At 32.3% G+C, this 17,119-nt stretch overlaps 1 long non-coding RNA gene across 8 annotated transcripts in view; it reads left to right on the top strand.

The window, feature by feature from the left end:
* The window catches only part of LOC125611842, a 247,541-nt gene that overhangs the window by 158,719 nt on the left and 71,703 nt on the right, over positions 1–17,119 (top strand). For 2 of the 8 annotated variants that reach the window (XR_007342080.1, XR_007342078.1), the window contains 2 exons: positions 5,532–5,672; positions 9,478–9,601. This is a non-coding gene — a long non-coding RNA (uncharacterized LOC125611842). Of the gene's footprint in view, positions 1–256; positions 5,673–9,477; positions 9,602–17,119 lie in introns of those variants that run through there. The other 6 variants (XR_007342081.1, XR_007342083.1, XR_007342082.1 and 3 more) reach the window with 5 other exon arrangements.

The following is a 17,119-nucleotide window of genomic DNA, read 5'->3' as shown; positions in this document are numbered from 1 at the left end:
TCATATCAGTGAACCAATCCATTGATTAATCAAAGATTTCATCATCTCATCATTTTATAGTATTCATAATATTATATATAATATATGCAATATTATATGTAATATATAATTCATAATATTATATATAATATATGCAATATTATGTGTAATATATAATTATTATATGTAACATATAATATTGTATATATTATATTATATACATATTTTAATATTCATAATCTCTGAATATTCTTGTATTTTCTCACACATGAAATTTTTGGGGGGATACCTCATATTTAAACCATAACAAATGTAGAATTCAAAACAAAACATGTTAAAGACATATCATTCAGCCTCTATTGCTTCTTGTTTCTAAAGGCAGATGATTATAGTTTATCTTCTACTAATGAAAGAACACATATGGGATGGAACTCAGAACTGAGTAAAATGGAAAAAGAGATTGGACCAAGAGTAGTCATTTTTGTTGGCTTGTGTTTATCAAAGACAGCTGAGTTCTAGAGTCAGCCACTAGGAAGACAAATTCCTGATTCTATTACTTTATGATCATGACAAAGGCAGTATTGGTACTACATCCCTACATCAAAACAACAACAACAAAAAACAAAGAAACAAACAAAAAACCACAGCTTTGGCTTCCAGTTTTTTATAGTTTCCTTCCTAAGCATGGAAGAAAGTACAAATCTGGAAACAATATTGATGTAAGTAGTTTCCTCAATCAGATCTTCCAGTCATAGAGAGAGCAGTGAATCTTGCCTAAAGGATCTTTCTTGGCATGCCTTTTATGTTCTTCAAACTCTTTATATTTCCCAATAAATCTCTTTCTGATTAAATTATCTATAGTGGATTCTGTTATTGGCAACTATGATTCCTAATGGACCAAACTGCTGTGGGGTTGGTAACATAGAGGCCAGAAACAATGAGATAAAATACATTGCAAAAGAAATGGTTATTATTGTTACTATTACTATTATTATTATGTAAATTATTTATGAATGCTTAAAGTTGTTTATAATTATGTAACATTCTGGGTTCAGTGATAAATTGTTTGCTTTGTTTTGTTAACACCCATCCACACCTCAACATGAGCCAGCATTCCAAAAGGATATAAGAGGCTGACACTAGAACCACTATTCTAGTTTTTACTGGGTGTTTGTAAAACTGATTTTCTCACATGACATGTTCTCAATTCTTTCTCATGGGACTGTACTTTACCTAATAAGGAAAAATTGGTGAGGAGTAAGTATATAAAGTTTATTCTTAGTTTCTGCCTGTATTTCATGCTCTAGTCATTCAAATACCCTTACCTACAGCATTACTATAGGCAATTTATCACTGAGCATAGCCTCAGAGTGCTTAAATCTGAGTCCTCTTGCTTTTCATTTCAACAGATGCTTAGCACAAAGGGTTCTTATTTGTTGTTGGGAAAATCTCTATCTGTCTTTAACAGTCCATTTGTTCTCTCATTTTGCAGTAATAGAAAACCAGCTGTGTAACTAAAATGCATGCATGACATAATTCTCATCAAATGATATTAACTTACTCAGGTAAAATATTGAACATACAATAACTTGAAAATAATGTATTATCAGCCACCGGTTTGCTTCAGTTTTATGTTTTATATACCTAGCCTAAATTAACTTTTTTACAAAGGAATAAGAATTTTAAAAGCACTAGTATAGTGTACATTCCATAAGAACAAGGACAGTGTGTTAACTCATCTTTCATCAATGTGACAGAAACAACAACAACAAAATAACAAGAACAACATAGAGGAGTAAGTAAGTAACTTCTGATATCAGAAGTTCAGTCCATAGAGAGCTGACTCCTTTGCTCCAGGTTCAAGATGAGGCAAGTGCATTCTGGTAGAAGGATATGGTGAGAGGTGCTGCTCCATTCATTGCATCAAGGAAGCTTCCTTCCAGGGCATACTCTCAGTGAACAACAACCTCACCCAATCACCTGCCTACTGTTATCACTTAGTACATTCAAATTAGGATGGACTGATTTGATTACAGCTCTTGGAATCCAATCATGTCTCCTCCAAACATTTGTGTTATAACACAGGGTTATTTTAGGGGACAGCACATATCCAAACCACAACAGAAAAGTTCTTAAACTCATCTCCAAAGTAAATTTAAGGAAAAGAGCAAAAAATTGCCTGCATTGTTCAGAACTATCAGTCTTTTGCATTTTTTTTAAATCCCATTTCTTAAAGCCATGGGGGAAAGAAAGAATAGAAATGACTGAGCCCTAGAGAAGAGGGGATAAACAGCTGATAAACATAACTTGTTTTTTCCTAGAATATTCTGAGTTTCACCCTCATGGTTTCTGTCAAAGATAATAATAATAATAATAACTAAAACAAAAACAAAGAATGAATTTGCTTTGAATCAGTCTGTGTGGCCCAGACATCTTTGATGAGGAAGAAGATTCAAATTCTTCATTATATTAAGCTATATAATTTTTAAAAATTTTTTAGTCTGAGTCTTTCTTTAATTTAGCCTTCTGATAAAATATATTCAAACTTTTTAATTAGTGTAGAAAAATATTCTAAGAATATCAAACTAGTTTAAATTTAACATTATGTGACTATTAAGTGGGAATTAAAAAAATAAAATAAAGAGGATTCCCTAGTTACCTTCACTCCCTTTCTCCACTCTTCTGGAGAATTTCAGTACCCTATATTTGCATTATGCAACTGGTCTCCTTGTTTCACTAAGTTCCCAACTCATAATTAGTAAACTTTTTCTGTAAAGAATCATTTAGTGGATATTGTAGGCTTTTGTCTCTGTTGCAAATATTTAACCGTATTGTGCAAGCACAACCACAAACAATAATTAAACCAACAGATCTGACTATGGTACAATAAAACTTTTTTTTTAATATAAAAACAGGGATTAGACTAGATTTGGTGTATAGACTACTGTTTTCTGATCTCTGCCCTTAATTAACCAATCAATCAAAATAATTTGTTTCAAAAAAGCACACCACCAGTTTGGTAACTATAACATTTAAAATATTCTTTGGAGATGGATATAGTGGATTTTTTAATGTCGAGTAAATGTTATTTAACAAAGAATATCAAAGGACATTAGATTTGGGGTCCCGGGCAGAAAAGCAAGTAGTGGTTTCAACATTTACAAAACAAAATGTCCAGAAAATCAAAAGCTTTTGCATAGGAAATATGGTCAGGAGAAAACAGAAGGTTATTTGCTACTTCAGAGCATTATGTTCCAAACTTACAGACATTCATCTTTCTCTTCTGCTTTCCTTCCAAAATCCATTTGATGAACAGATTTGTCTTCTGGTATAAAGACTATGGATCATTCGAATTAAGTAACCTGAAAAAGGTGAATATTGAAAAGTGTTCAAATGAATTGTACTTAGCACTTAGCTTGAAGGGGCCTTTCAACAAACAAATGTTTTGGTATCTTTTTTTTCTTTGAAAGGTAATTATTTATTATGGTAGAAATTACATAAAATACACATTGATTTATTGTGCATGTTTCATGTTAATTGAATCTTCAAGTCGGATAGCTGCTATAACTTGATACATTTACTTCTTGGTATTGTCTTGGCAATGTATGTAATTTTTGATTTCTTATTGAGGATAATGCATATAAGTTTCAGAAATAACCTCTAAGCACCAAGACAGAACTTTTGACGTCCATTTTGATTGTAGTTATTTTAGGCTTAAAACAGCCAAGATCCCATTCCACATGAAAACATACACTAACCCTCTGAGAGTTGTCAAAAGAAACATTAAATCCCCATATTCATTGATAAAGACAATTTCATTTTGTTGCTCCTTCTTTCCTCTCCATTTCTTTCTTAATAGTTTTATTTCCATGTATTCATGCTAGACATACAAAATGACATTAATGCACTTGTAAGAGTTTGGAAGATGATAGAGCAGAGCATATCAAAACTATCCTAGAATCTGTGTCAACATTTATTCTTTTTCTCAAAATAAAGAAATGAAGATTATTAATTTGAAATAAACATGTATTTCTAATCATTAATATAACATGCTTAACATATATACCCATGTTTTATAATACACATTTATCCACTTATATTTATTGTATAGATTGACATTAGTAACTTCACTTAGTTTCTATTAAAGATGACCCTGTCTCATATGGAATTGCCAATATATCCTGAGCAAAGGGTCAATATTCCCTGATGTGGAATGCATAAGACTATAAATGCTGTGGAAAAGTCTCAATATGTCTCATTTTATATTATGTGTTGTGAGTGATTTTATCTTAAAATAGCATGCCAATTAAAATATCAACTTTTTTCCAAGCCACTAAAGAATTATCATAGAAGCAGTAAAGAAATTTCAAAAAGAATAAAGATCATCAACTATTGTTTAAAAAAAAAACAATCATTTATTATTGTTTTAAAGAAAATACTTAAAATGATGTTTTAAAGGAACAAATTTGTTTTGTGGAATATTTTTATAAACACAATTCCCAGTTGAAAAAGTGGCTTGATTAGAATAAAAAGTAAACAAGCATTTCAACCACTGAAAGGGACTCTAAGTAGATTTCATTATTACTACCTTGTTCCTATTCCACTGTTTCCTTCCCTACTTCTGTATTGAGATGAGTTCTTGAAGTTCATCTCCCATCATGCCACTACCTCTGTAAACATTCCCTTCTTGAAAGAATTGTGTTCAACACTTTGTGATCATGTTATTTTTTTCTCATCTTTCAACATTTTATTAAAAGCAGATACTCTTGCCACATTAGACTACATGAGCATTTCTATATAGGCTTTGTCTAGAAAATCATGGACCTTTCTCTTCCCTTTCTCTATCAAATCTTTGCATTGTCAAATGCTATCTTCTTTATAAGTCATTTTCTATCCTCCCCATTGAGATTTTACCTTATTCTTTTGTGTTCTCATTTTTCATAGTTGTCTTATCTTTTATGTGGTTTGAAAGAAACAACTATTTTTTTTTTCTTATTTGTCATTGTCCACATAAGGGTTCTTTGATGAGTTGAATTGGTTTCTCCTACTCCAGGACCATAAACTGTCTCTACTTGATTTCTTTCTGAGCCCCATCACTGAATACCCTTTAGTATGAAAAATAATTTTTCAAAATTTTTGCAGCCATTTTTATGTTTAATTAAATCATGCACTTCAGGAGGGCAAAACCCATGAATTAGTTTTTATTCAATCCTGGTGACACCTAAACCAGAGCTTACTAAGTTTATGACAGTTAGTAGGTATTTGTTAACTAAGCACATAAGCATTATTTGTGATTTAATGCTATGGTTTTGCTTAGTACTGGACCTATACTCAATATATTTTGTATCAGATTATACTTTTCAAAGACAATCGCATAATATTTCTCTTCCATTAACACTGTCTATGTTAGGAAGTAAATTGTCTGTACTCTCCTCTTGCACTTGAGTAGGCTCTTGGGTTGCTTATAAATAATGCAATGCTGTGGAAACAATACAGATGACTTCTGAATCTTAGTTATAAAAGACTCTGGGGCTTCTTGCTTTGTTTTCCAGAACATTCTTACTTGGAGCCCTGAGTAGCCATATAAGAAATCTGACTACTGTGAAACTACCAACGTCTGAGGAAGCAAGGAGAGGATACATGTTGACTCTACAGTTTGAAATCACAGTCTTCTGAGTTCAGGTGTCAGTCATGTGAGTGTTATAGTCTGAACATGTCTGTTCCCTCAAAAATTCATGCTGAAACTTAATGCAATAGTATTGGAAGGCATTTCCTTTGGGAGGTGATTAAGTCATAAGAGCAGAGTCTTCATGAATAGGATCAGGGGCTCTTATGAAAGGCATTGACAGAGGCCTTCTGTCTCATCTACCACATACAGAAACATGATCCTTCCCTCTAGAGAATGAGGCATCAAGGTGCCACATTGGAAGCAGAAAGCACACACATAAATTATCAGAAAAGCACCACTAAGGATTCATATTGGAGTTGCAACTAGCATTATTCAAGGGTTATATGGTATATTTTTATCATCCAACTAAAATGAAGTAAAAAAGACTGGCATTGCAGTCAAGTTCATATCAATGCATCGAAGGGAAAGAATCAGCTAATGTTATACTTGCTTACTGACATCATTAATTAGTGATATTCATTTGATCTAGGTGTATAAAAATAGTAGATAGAATTTATTCTTGAAATAAACCATGGAGACTAAAATTGATAGTAGTACCTAAGAGAGAGGAAAGGTTATATTTTGGAGTTAGTTTCATAGTACAAATCTATATATCACTGTGCCTTTTTAATGCATCCCTACATTAATCTTAGATTTAATGTGTGAAGTATATGGAACAAAGAGACCTTAAGGATTGTATCAGAGAAAAAGGAACTTGGCTTTGTTTTTACTATTTTTGAACACATATTGGTTTGACTAATTCCCAAGAACTATATTTTAGTAATACATATTGAGGGTCAAGTTTTATTTATTTATATATTCAAATTTGCAGGAAATTCTCCAAGATTCCAAAGAGAATGTCCTCTTTCTCCATTTACTGTAGGATTATTTCATTGCCTGGTACATGTTTCTGTGGAATTAAAGTAATGTGATTTGAGTTGGAATAAATTTGCCTCACTCAAAAAAATAATAATAAGTACCAAACTTGTAGGTGCTTTTTATTTGATTCATTTACTCAAGAAAACAAAATTTTATTTGTAATTATTGGTTTGATTCTTTTGAGGAGATGCCAATACTCATACTTACCTAAGACAAATATTTATAAATAATTACCGAATTTTCCTCATTTAGTCTGGTAATAGGGTCAGAATTCATAATGGAGTGATTCATTGAATATCTATGAAATTCTGAAAATTGGTGTATGACTTGAAATGTTGTCATCCTTGTTTACTGGTATCATTAATTGATATTTAATAGAGATAACTATATACTTATTTGGGAATAATTGAAATCAATATCTAGAACTTGCTACTGGCTGATTATTTTTAATCTGACATGTATATGTATGCAACTTCTATAGATTAGATAAATGTATACATTTACAAACATATATTAAAATTTTAATAAAACAGTGCGTGCAATTAATTTTTGTACCTTAAGTATGTTTGAAATTCTTTTTTAAAAAATTATATACAGGGGCCGGGGTTGTGGCTCAGAGGTAGAGCCCTTGCCTAGCATGCATGAGGCACTAGGTTTGATTCTCAGCACCACGTAAAAATAAAATAAAGGTATTGTGTCCATCCGCAACTAAAAAATAAAAGTTTAAGAAAATTATATAGAATTTCTTTCCAGAGCAGTTGGAACAGAAACATATGAAAAACTTTCTTCTTCATGCTTTCTTTAATTTCTGCTCTATAACAATTTAAACCTAACCATAGGTAGATTACATTATAATCAAAGTGCTTCAACAAAGAGCACAGACACTTACCCAGAAAAGGATATGGGTAGGAATATTTTAGGATACGATTATGTTGTCCTATAAATGGAGGCAAATTCTTAAAAAGATTTTTTTTGTTTGAACTTCCATATATCTGTGATTAAGTTTTTTATTGATTCAATTTAGTTATGCATGACAGTAGAATTCAGTTTGACATAATTATAAAAGCATAGGATATAATTTGTTCTAATTCAGTTCCCAGTACTTCCCCTTCATCTCCCCTCCTCCCTCTCCCTTTTCCTGCCCCTCTGTTCTATTAATCTTTTTGCTCTCTACTTATAGTTTCTTTTTAATTAGTGTTTTATAAGTGTGCATGATGGTGAGATTCACTGTGGTATATTTATTAGGTACATAGGAAAATTAGGTCAGATTCATTTCATTGTCTTTCCCTTCCCTGCATTTCCTTTTGCCTACTCCACGGATCTTTCTTCTTCTTTTTTTTTAATATTCATTTTTTAGTTGTAGTTGGACACAATACCTTTATTTTTATGTGGTGCTGAGGATCAAACCCAGGGCCTCACACGTGTTAGACAAGTGTTCTACCGCTGAGCCACAACCCCAGCCCTTTTCTTCTATTCTTAAAAAGAAGAATGACTTTATGATATTTGCCAGTAAATGAATGGAACTGGAGACTATCATGCTAAGTGAAATAAGCTAATCCTCAAAAGTCAAAGATCAAATGTTTTCTCTGAAATGCAGAAGCTAATCCCAAATAAAGAATGGGGAATAAAAAAAGAGTGAGAGAGAATAAAGATCTATGATTAAATTTTGAGGCACTGCTACTTTAGGAACAAAAAGCTTTAAAGCTTAAATCATTCTTAGTGTAATGTTCTCCTAAAGACAAATGGGCATGTTTCTAGCTGAGAAGTTGAAAGGTGAGAAAAGGCTAAGCTAAAACTATCCTCACAGTACAGTGTTTCACTTAATGATAAATGGTACTGCTTCAACCTGGGAAGATGAAAGATTTTGCATTTACTTTGAAGCACAGCAAAAGCCAAGTGCTCACTACTACTGATTTCAGGTGTGTCTAAATAAGTGGAGTAGATGGTAGAGTACAAGCCATTATTACACTGAGAAAATTGTCATTACTTGTCTCTCTCTTCTAGAAAACACGTTTTGTGCTGCCAAGGAAAATCTTGTTGTCCATAGAAGAAAATTCAAAAAAAATTAAATGCTTAATCAAATCATCTTTTTATTCTTTTTCAGAAGAATATTTTAGAAAAAAAAAAACAGATCAAAGCTCACCAAAATTATCAGTTTATTACTTTCCAAAACCTTTTGTAATTGAGTACTTGTAATGTGAAGCATCCATCAAAGAATTTCAATTTATTTTGCTTAAACATGTCACATCCATAAAAAGAGAAATTATTGCATAATTTGTTGATCAGATTTTGTGTACACAAAACATCTTAAAAATAGAAGATGACTTGCTTTTAAGTGAAGAAAAGGGCAAGCAAGAAAGGAGATATGAGTCAGTATTTGAATATATGCAAGTGTCAGGATGTCTATCTCCCAGATTTTCATTCAAACATTTCTCACAAAAGGATTATTTTTCAATTTTCATAAAGGAATGGTCCACATTTATATATCTCCACTGGCTTATGACCAGTGTTATTAGAGAGTGAACAGAACATTCAGTCAGTATTATCCTAGAAATTATAATTCTTAAAAGAGTACTATTCCACCATCTACAATGACAACACAACTGAGATTGTAGATAAACTAAAACTTAAATATCTAGAAATGACTAGAATAATTAGTGCCCATAAAACATATAATAGCTCTCAATTTCTTCTTAGATTAACTATAAAGTTGTTCTTATTGAGCTATAGATCTTGCTCTAATTAAAAAGAAAATGCTCCTAACTTTCTCTTTCTATTGGTTTATTGACCTGACTTCCTACCATAATCTGTTCCCACAATTAGACTTGTAAAATCAACCATTTTTCTTTGCCTACTAAGACTTTTCAGACTAGAAATAAGGGGGAAAAGGACAAGGAAACACATTAGCTTGGTGACCAATTCCTGTCCATTTCCAATATGAAATATTCCAGGAGAAACTGCCTTGGACACTCTGCTGATGCCATGTTCCGCCCTGTGTTAACAATGGCCGTCTGAATCAGATCTTGGCTTGCTGTGCCTTTTGAGTACAGTGCCATGGACTGCTCATGGAGACTGGTGAGTTCTGCCCAAATGAATCCCTAACATTCCCAGTCCATTCCCAAACCTTTGCACATTCAAAGTATTTCTTGACTCCTTTAGAATAAATTTTTAGTTTCTTCATCATTGTCATGTGGGTGGATACAGGTTGATTAAAATTAGACTGTGTTGCATGTAGTTTATAAATCCCTGGCTCATTATTTTGTTTTCCTTTTTCTTTCTTTTATTTTTTGATGATAAACTTTGACCAGGGAGGGTTGTAGGGTAATAATGGAAAATGCTAATTTTTATTAGTTCTTAAAAATACTATTTATTGTATAAAAGCCATAAGTTGCTGGGGGTGTAACTCAGTGGTAGAACATCTGCTTAGCATTTTTGAGGCCCTGAGTTCAATCTGCAGGACCAAAATAAATAAATAAATCATAAGAGAGAAGAATATGCATTGAAGCATATTCTTTACTCTTCCTGATATTTATTTTGTCACTATGCAATTTATCTGGCTATAGTGATCAGATTTCTGTTAAAAGAAATACATTTATCTATATGTAAGTCTAATTGTGTGTATACAAGCATGCACAAGTGTGTGTAGATAGATAGATATGAATCTGTATTTATTTTCTCTTTCTCGCTGTGATGTGTAGCCTATAGGTTTAATTCCCTTGGCAGTTGAAAGGGCTGCCTGAAGCTATTCTTCAATCCCAGCTGTATTTTGGAATTTTCTTGGCTAAGAAAGTTACCTATCCCAAAGTCATAGTTTCTAAGATACATCATAACTAATGACTATTCAATGACAGAGCACAAAAATTACTTCCTCCCCCCAAATAATAAGAATTCTGAAGGACTATATGAGTTTCTGGTTGCCTATTGTTTCAGTGAGACGGCATTGTAGCCCATCTTTTTTCTCTGAACTATCTTAATTCCTTCCTTCTGTCTCCAGGATGCCATTCTAAAAGTACTCCTGATAAATTTCTTTCATGCTGATCTTCATCTCAGAGTCTACTTCCCAAAGCACTCATGCTCTAATACACTATTCTAAAAAGTCAGTTTAAAATACTTAAATAGTATTGTTATTAAAGCCTGGAATCTAGGGCTTTTTTATTTTAATATTCATGAAAGGTTCAGTTAGGATAACAGAAGCGTTACAGCTCCATTTGTGCAAAAATCAACTAGGTGACAGGCATCAACGCTGAAAAACAAAACAAAACAAAACCAAAAAAAAAAAAAAGGAAAATAAGAAAAACTTGTGTGTCTCCAAGTATAATGTATAATGAAACATCAGCCACTCAATAATTGAACATTAGCCGCCAACAAGAGACTGGGTAACTGTTTAAAAAGAGAACAGATGTCCATACAGAACCTGAGATTCATTTTGTTTCACGTGCCCCTGTTCAACTTAGCTACTGTAGGAATAAAGCTATCCTTGGTGCTGAATTTTTATTCTTTGTTCCAAGAAGGTTGAACAGTTTATTCAGTCTCTCTGTCTCTCTGTTTCTCTGTCTCTCTCTCTCTCTCTCTCTCTCTCTCTCTCTCTCTCTCTCTCTTAATAATGTTGATTGTTATAATTATAATGCTAATGTATATAGAATGATAACAGCTATTGGAAAATTACCAAGTCTCAATTATGTATCTTGCTCATTGGATAGTAAGGGAAATTGTCTAAACTCTTCTAAGTAACTATGCTATTTATCATCGTATTGTGCACTGGGAAACTGAGGCAGAGAGACACCATGCATTGGTTAACAGTCAGCTAGTTAGAAAGTGATGATTAGACCCCAGAGCAAGTTAATCTAATTTTAGAGCCTTAACACATGATTCTCTCATGTTTGACTTCTCAACAGGGTGAAGCCCATCTATCTAAAGTTTCTGAAGTAAAAAACCTTCACCAGACACAAAGGAGACCAACTGGTCTTTCTCATAAACCTGCTTGTTTATTTTTTAGTAAATTAAAATGTTGAGAAAGAGTGATCAGCTTTATCATTAGGAATCAGTGTGGTCTCTTCACAGTTGTTTTGCACTAAGTCACATTAATTTTCACTTCTCTGCATTTATTTTCTCATATCTCCTCTCCTCCATAAATTCAAACCTATATCCCTCCAAGTCTATCTCAAGTAATTGGTTTTTCTAGGACTTATTGAGGATCATTCCACTCCATAATAATTGATCACACTACCTTTAAATTCACTGTAATCCACCCAATAACAAATTGAAATTCATTTTGAACGTATTAAATTTCAGATGTTTTCACAAGTATTATCTGTCCTCAGTTGATGGTGAATTCAAACTTACTCATAAATGAGTCATTCCACTCAATCAATTAGAATAAGAAGAGCAAGAGACTACAACTTAAAGCTTCATTGGTAAATTTCAAAGCTCAATGAGTCTGATGGATATATATCTGGAGAAAAGTCTAATGATTTCATTTTTGTCTATGCTTAATCTTACATCTAACAAAAGAAGGATAAGGGATAAAAAAATATAACTGCATGTGTTATCTATTATCTGCACTCTAGTTATAATTATTGGAAAATTTGTCCCACATGTCACTGGAAATTGAGATTCTATTTTTGACAAAAGGCATTCAAATGGTTATTTTCACACCAAACCCAAAAATCACATTTACAGAACACATTTTATTCCCTTAAAGCACCATTGATACTAAAGGCTCAGCAAACAATCAAACTCTATTTAATTATTCACCATAATGCTTTTTAGTAGAAAATCAAGTTTTCTAGTTTTTATTAGATTTATATGGCTGGTTGTTATCTTGTTAGAGCTTAGGCTTTCTTTAGAGAGGAAATCAACATAACTGGTGCTATGAAAGCAAAAATAAAGATCTTTTGTTTCTGGAAAAACAATAACTATAAAATCCAATTAGAGTTTGTGAACTTTTGGAGCAATCTGCTTTGGGGGCTTATTGAGGGTACCTCTTCACAATTACATCATTCTGCCTTACTGTTTGTTCATCTGATTTTTTCCATTCAAATTACAACATCCTTTACTTCTTGAATGGTATAAGCTTTTCTCTCTTGGTCTGGAGCAGGGGGAATCCAGAATAAGGAAAGAGCTGTTGGTTGATTAAAATTGACATAATAACAATAACTATCCTGCTTTGTACATGATCTTGAGTATGCTTCTTTTTAATATATAAAAACCATATGATGATGACACTTCTCTTTATTCTTTTCATTATTTATTCTTTTCCAAGTATTTGTAACTGTATTCTTAAATGCTCAGACTTTTCTTTTTTATAGAATCTTCTTGACAGATGCCAAATTTATTGCTATGCACAAAAAAACAGATCCATTGTGAAGTATTATAAGGTTAAAAAAATCAGCTGAATTGTAAAGATAGAAAGTCATACTCAAACTTTTAGACCACTTAGTGTGTGTTTCTGGAACTTGAGAGTGCATAAGGACCAAAATATTTTATTAAAGACAGAACAGAGCTCCACCCACAGAATTTCTAATGGCAGCATGAAGGTAGCTTAAATTCATTGGTGGGACTGTAACAGGGACCACTTTGGCATTTATACACAATGGAATATTACTCAGCATTAAAAAAGAACAAATCATGGCATTTGCAGGTAAATGGTGTTGGAGAAGATAATGCTAAGTGAACTCAGCCCATCCCGAAAAAACAAATTTCGAATGTTTTCTCTGATATAACGGGGGTGACTCATAGTGGGGTAGGGAGGGGGAGCATGGGAGGATTAGATTAATTCTAGATAGGGAAGAGGGGTAAGAGAGAAAGGGATGGGGAAGGAGGTTAGCAAGGATGGTGGAATGTGATGGTCATCATTATACAAAGTACATGTATGAAGACTTGAACTGGGTGTCAACATACCTTATATACAAATAGAGATATGAAGAATTGTGTTATATATGTGTGTTAAGAATTGTAATGCAAAAAAGTACATGTATAATGACATAAATTGATGTGAACATACTTTATATACAGTTATGAAAAATTGTGCTCTATATGTGTAATAAGGATTGTAATGCATTCCACTGTTGTTGTGTATTTAAAAAAATAATAAAATCAATAAAAAATAAACAAAAAAAAGAACCATTGCATTGGAGCAATTTTCTTGTAGACATGTTTTTTCTTGCCTTGTCATTATGCACTATAATTTTTTTTTAATTTGTTCCCAATGTTTATCACTTGGAAGATGTCACAAAAAGTTCTTTTCCCTGGATACTCTAACAAGATAAAATAAAATAAAAAATTATGTCAGCATGTGACTACATTCACACAAAACAAGAATCTTTTGAACCAAGCAGCAGCCACATGCTATCAATGAGCTGCATTGTGATCAGTTACTCTGGCTTACTTGTCTTTTATCTCTAAATGTTCCAAGTACCAACATTTTGATATACAGAGTTTCCATTGTCACATGTTTTCACATTTTAAAATTTCCATTTTGAATTCTATTTTAATTTAATTTTTTATTTATTGAATTTTATTTTTTAATTTTATTTAATTTTATTAATTTAATTTTTATGTATTAAATTCTATTTTTATTTTATTTCTCTTTAATATATGTGTTATTTAGTAGTGTGTTTTGTCTGAATATTTGTATCAATTGCTCTATGTGTGTATACGTGTATATATACATATATATATATATATATATATACATATATGTGCAATGTATACATATATATGAAACTATTTTTCGTCATTGTTTCTATTATGTTTAGAAAATATGTTCTGTATAGTTTTATGAAGGACATATTATTATACTTATTTTTAAAAATTTTTGAGAATTCTCACATGCAGTTTAAAATGTCAGTTTTTGCAAATGTTCCATAAGCATCAAAAGAATAATGTCTGTTGATTTGGACGTTCATTATAGATCAATTAAATCATACTTGCTCTTTATTTTACAAGTATTCTATAGATAATCATTGTTTTTCTCCTTATATTAATTTCCTCCATGCAATTGTGGGTATGCTAATTTATACTTAAATTGTTTTATTTTTGCTCCATTGAATTGCCCCAGTGTTGGAAATAATATATTTCTACCAACACATTTTTTCCAGTTTTTAAACTTCTAAAAAATGTAATAATGCAATTTGCATTTTATTGTACCTGACTTATTTGCTAAAAGTATTTTTGAGACTCACCCAAGTGATTTTACTCATCAGAGGTCCATTTTTTTAAAAAAAATTGTAGTATTCTATTGTTTGACTATACCACAATAGTTCTTTATCTTCCCATTTTCTGTTTATTCCAATGTTTATCCATTTAGGTTAGATCATGTTCTTAGTTCTATTAGTTAGTGACTGCTTTGCTCCTTTTATCTGCATAGTATGCATACATTCTAAAAAAGTACAAGTGCTGACTTTGTCAAAGTTTTTGCTATTACTAAATTATTGACTTAATGAGCATCATAAAGAAAGCAATTCCTCACAACCTGTTTCGATTGTTAGTCAGCTACTTACTTAGTAAGTATATTGAGTGTATATATATATATATATATATGACTCTAGAAATGCTGAAATCAATTAGTTCCTTGTGACACTGAATATGTAGAATTTTTATGATGTGAGTTTAGTGCTGTGAATCAATAACTAAAATTTGTGGTAAACTCCTTAAAGGCACAAAATAGGAGGTAAATATCAGTAGGTGTTCAAATGCATGACAAGTTTCATTTTGGTGAAGAAAAAGAGCCTTCCTTGAAATTGTAGTCCAGAAATTTGGTGGTGAGATGGTTATGATCTGAATGATCAAACATTGGAGAAAAGAGGAAATATTTAATTTAGAAAAAAAAATAATATAAATAGAAGCATCTATGTAGAACATTTTGTTATTAAATGCACAAAATTATATGCATAAAATTCTACAATTTTTGTAAGATATGTTCAATGGCTATGTAAAATCCAAAGATTGTAAAGCTTTTAGTAGTAATTTGAAAAATCAACACATAAGGTAGGGAGAACAGTTCCTACAGTGTGCCTGAAATGGAAAAGGTATGAAAAATGGTAATGGGACATAAGATTACAGTATAGATTGAGATTATCTCTTGATTCAGAATAAGTTAAATTTCTCATGAGCCTTTCTGATTTGTACTTTTGAAAACTAGAATGTAATGCTTAATTCATTTTCCCATAAAGGCAGAAAACAGTGACTTGCCTGATACCTTACTTAGGTAGACCAAGAACTCATCAGAGGTATGTGAGTAAATATTGATTCAGTGTAAATGATGTGATGGTAATTACAGTCCAAAGGAAGATTTAACTGAGCTAACCTTGCAGGGCAGGGTGATACATGCTGCAATTAACTGGCATAGCTTCACAAGAATCTCGTAACATGGACAAAAGTCCTGCTTACTAGACAAACAAGAAAAATATATGTTATAGGTCTGGTCATAGCAATAACAGTAGCTGTATTTGTTTTAGTTAGTGACATGCTGTAAGGCAGCCTAGTGATAATGTAATAATGCTAGATGCTTTTTATGGACATTATAACACATTTTTATACTAGAGGAATTATTGAGTTGTAATTATTACTGTTTTGTTTTGCAATTATTTAATCTATTTGAACTAAACTCCCTTCAAAATGCAGTATTGAAGAAAAAAAAATGACTCAAATTCAAATGGTTGAAAATCCTGGCTGATAAACAATAGTATCCAGATTAAAAATTCAGCTTTTTATTGAAAGTTAAGAGTTAGGGAAATTTTAGAAGTGTTAACATTGAGCTTATGATTCTCATTATCTGTTGTTTTATAATAAAACACCCCGAGAGTTAATGACTTCAGTAACAGTTTCTATTTTATCTCAGGGTTTGTGAATTGACCCGGCATAGTTGGGCAGTTCTCTTTTGGAATCTCTGATGCAGTGAGAGTGAGGTGAGATGACTATATTTATTTGAAGGCTCAGCTGATGTGGATATCCAAGACTGCTCCTACTTGTGGCTGGAAACCCATTTGCTGTCAGAAGGGAACATGTCTCTGGGTTTTAAACAATCATTTCTAAACATTGCCTCCATGTGGTCTCTCCAAATGATCTGAAATTCTCAAAGCAAGTGATTCTGAGAAGCAAGATCTTGAAAATGAGCATACCAAGAGGCTGACAAGTCAACAAAGGGCTTGTATTAGTTTCCAGTACCAAAGTGTCACACACTTTGTGATAAACACATTCTATGGCTTAAAGCAACAGATAAGTATCTATCTATATCTATCTAGATATGGTTTGTTTGTTTGTTTTGTTTTGTTTTTGGTCTTCCAGTTCTGAGAACAGAAGTACAAAACCAAAACATTTAACAGGGATGAGGGGTGGGAGGGAAAGGGAGAGAGAAGGGAAATTGCATGGTAATGGAAGGAGACCCTCAGGGTTATACAGTGGAGGGGGTAGAGAGAGAGGAGGGGAGGGGAGGGGAGAGGTGGGGAGTGGGGATGGTGGAGGATGGGAAATGCAGCAGAGCACAACAGACACTAGTATGGCAATATGTAAATCAATGGATGTGTAACTGATGTGATTCTGCAATCTGTGTATGGGGTGAAGGTGGGAGTTCATAACCCACTTGAATCAAAG

This window comes from Marmota marmota, unplaced genomic scaffold (assembly GCF_001458135.2).
Source record: "Marmota marmota marmota unplaced genomic scaffold, marMar, whole genome shotgun sequence".
NCBI lineage: Eukaryota > Metazoa > Chordata > Mammalia > Rodentia > Sciuridae > Marmota > Marmota marmota.
This window is presented reverse-complemented; position numbering and strand designations above follow the sequence as displayed.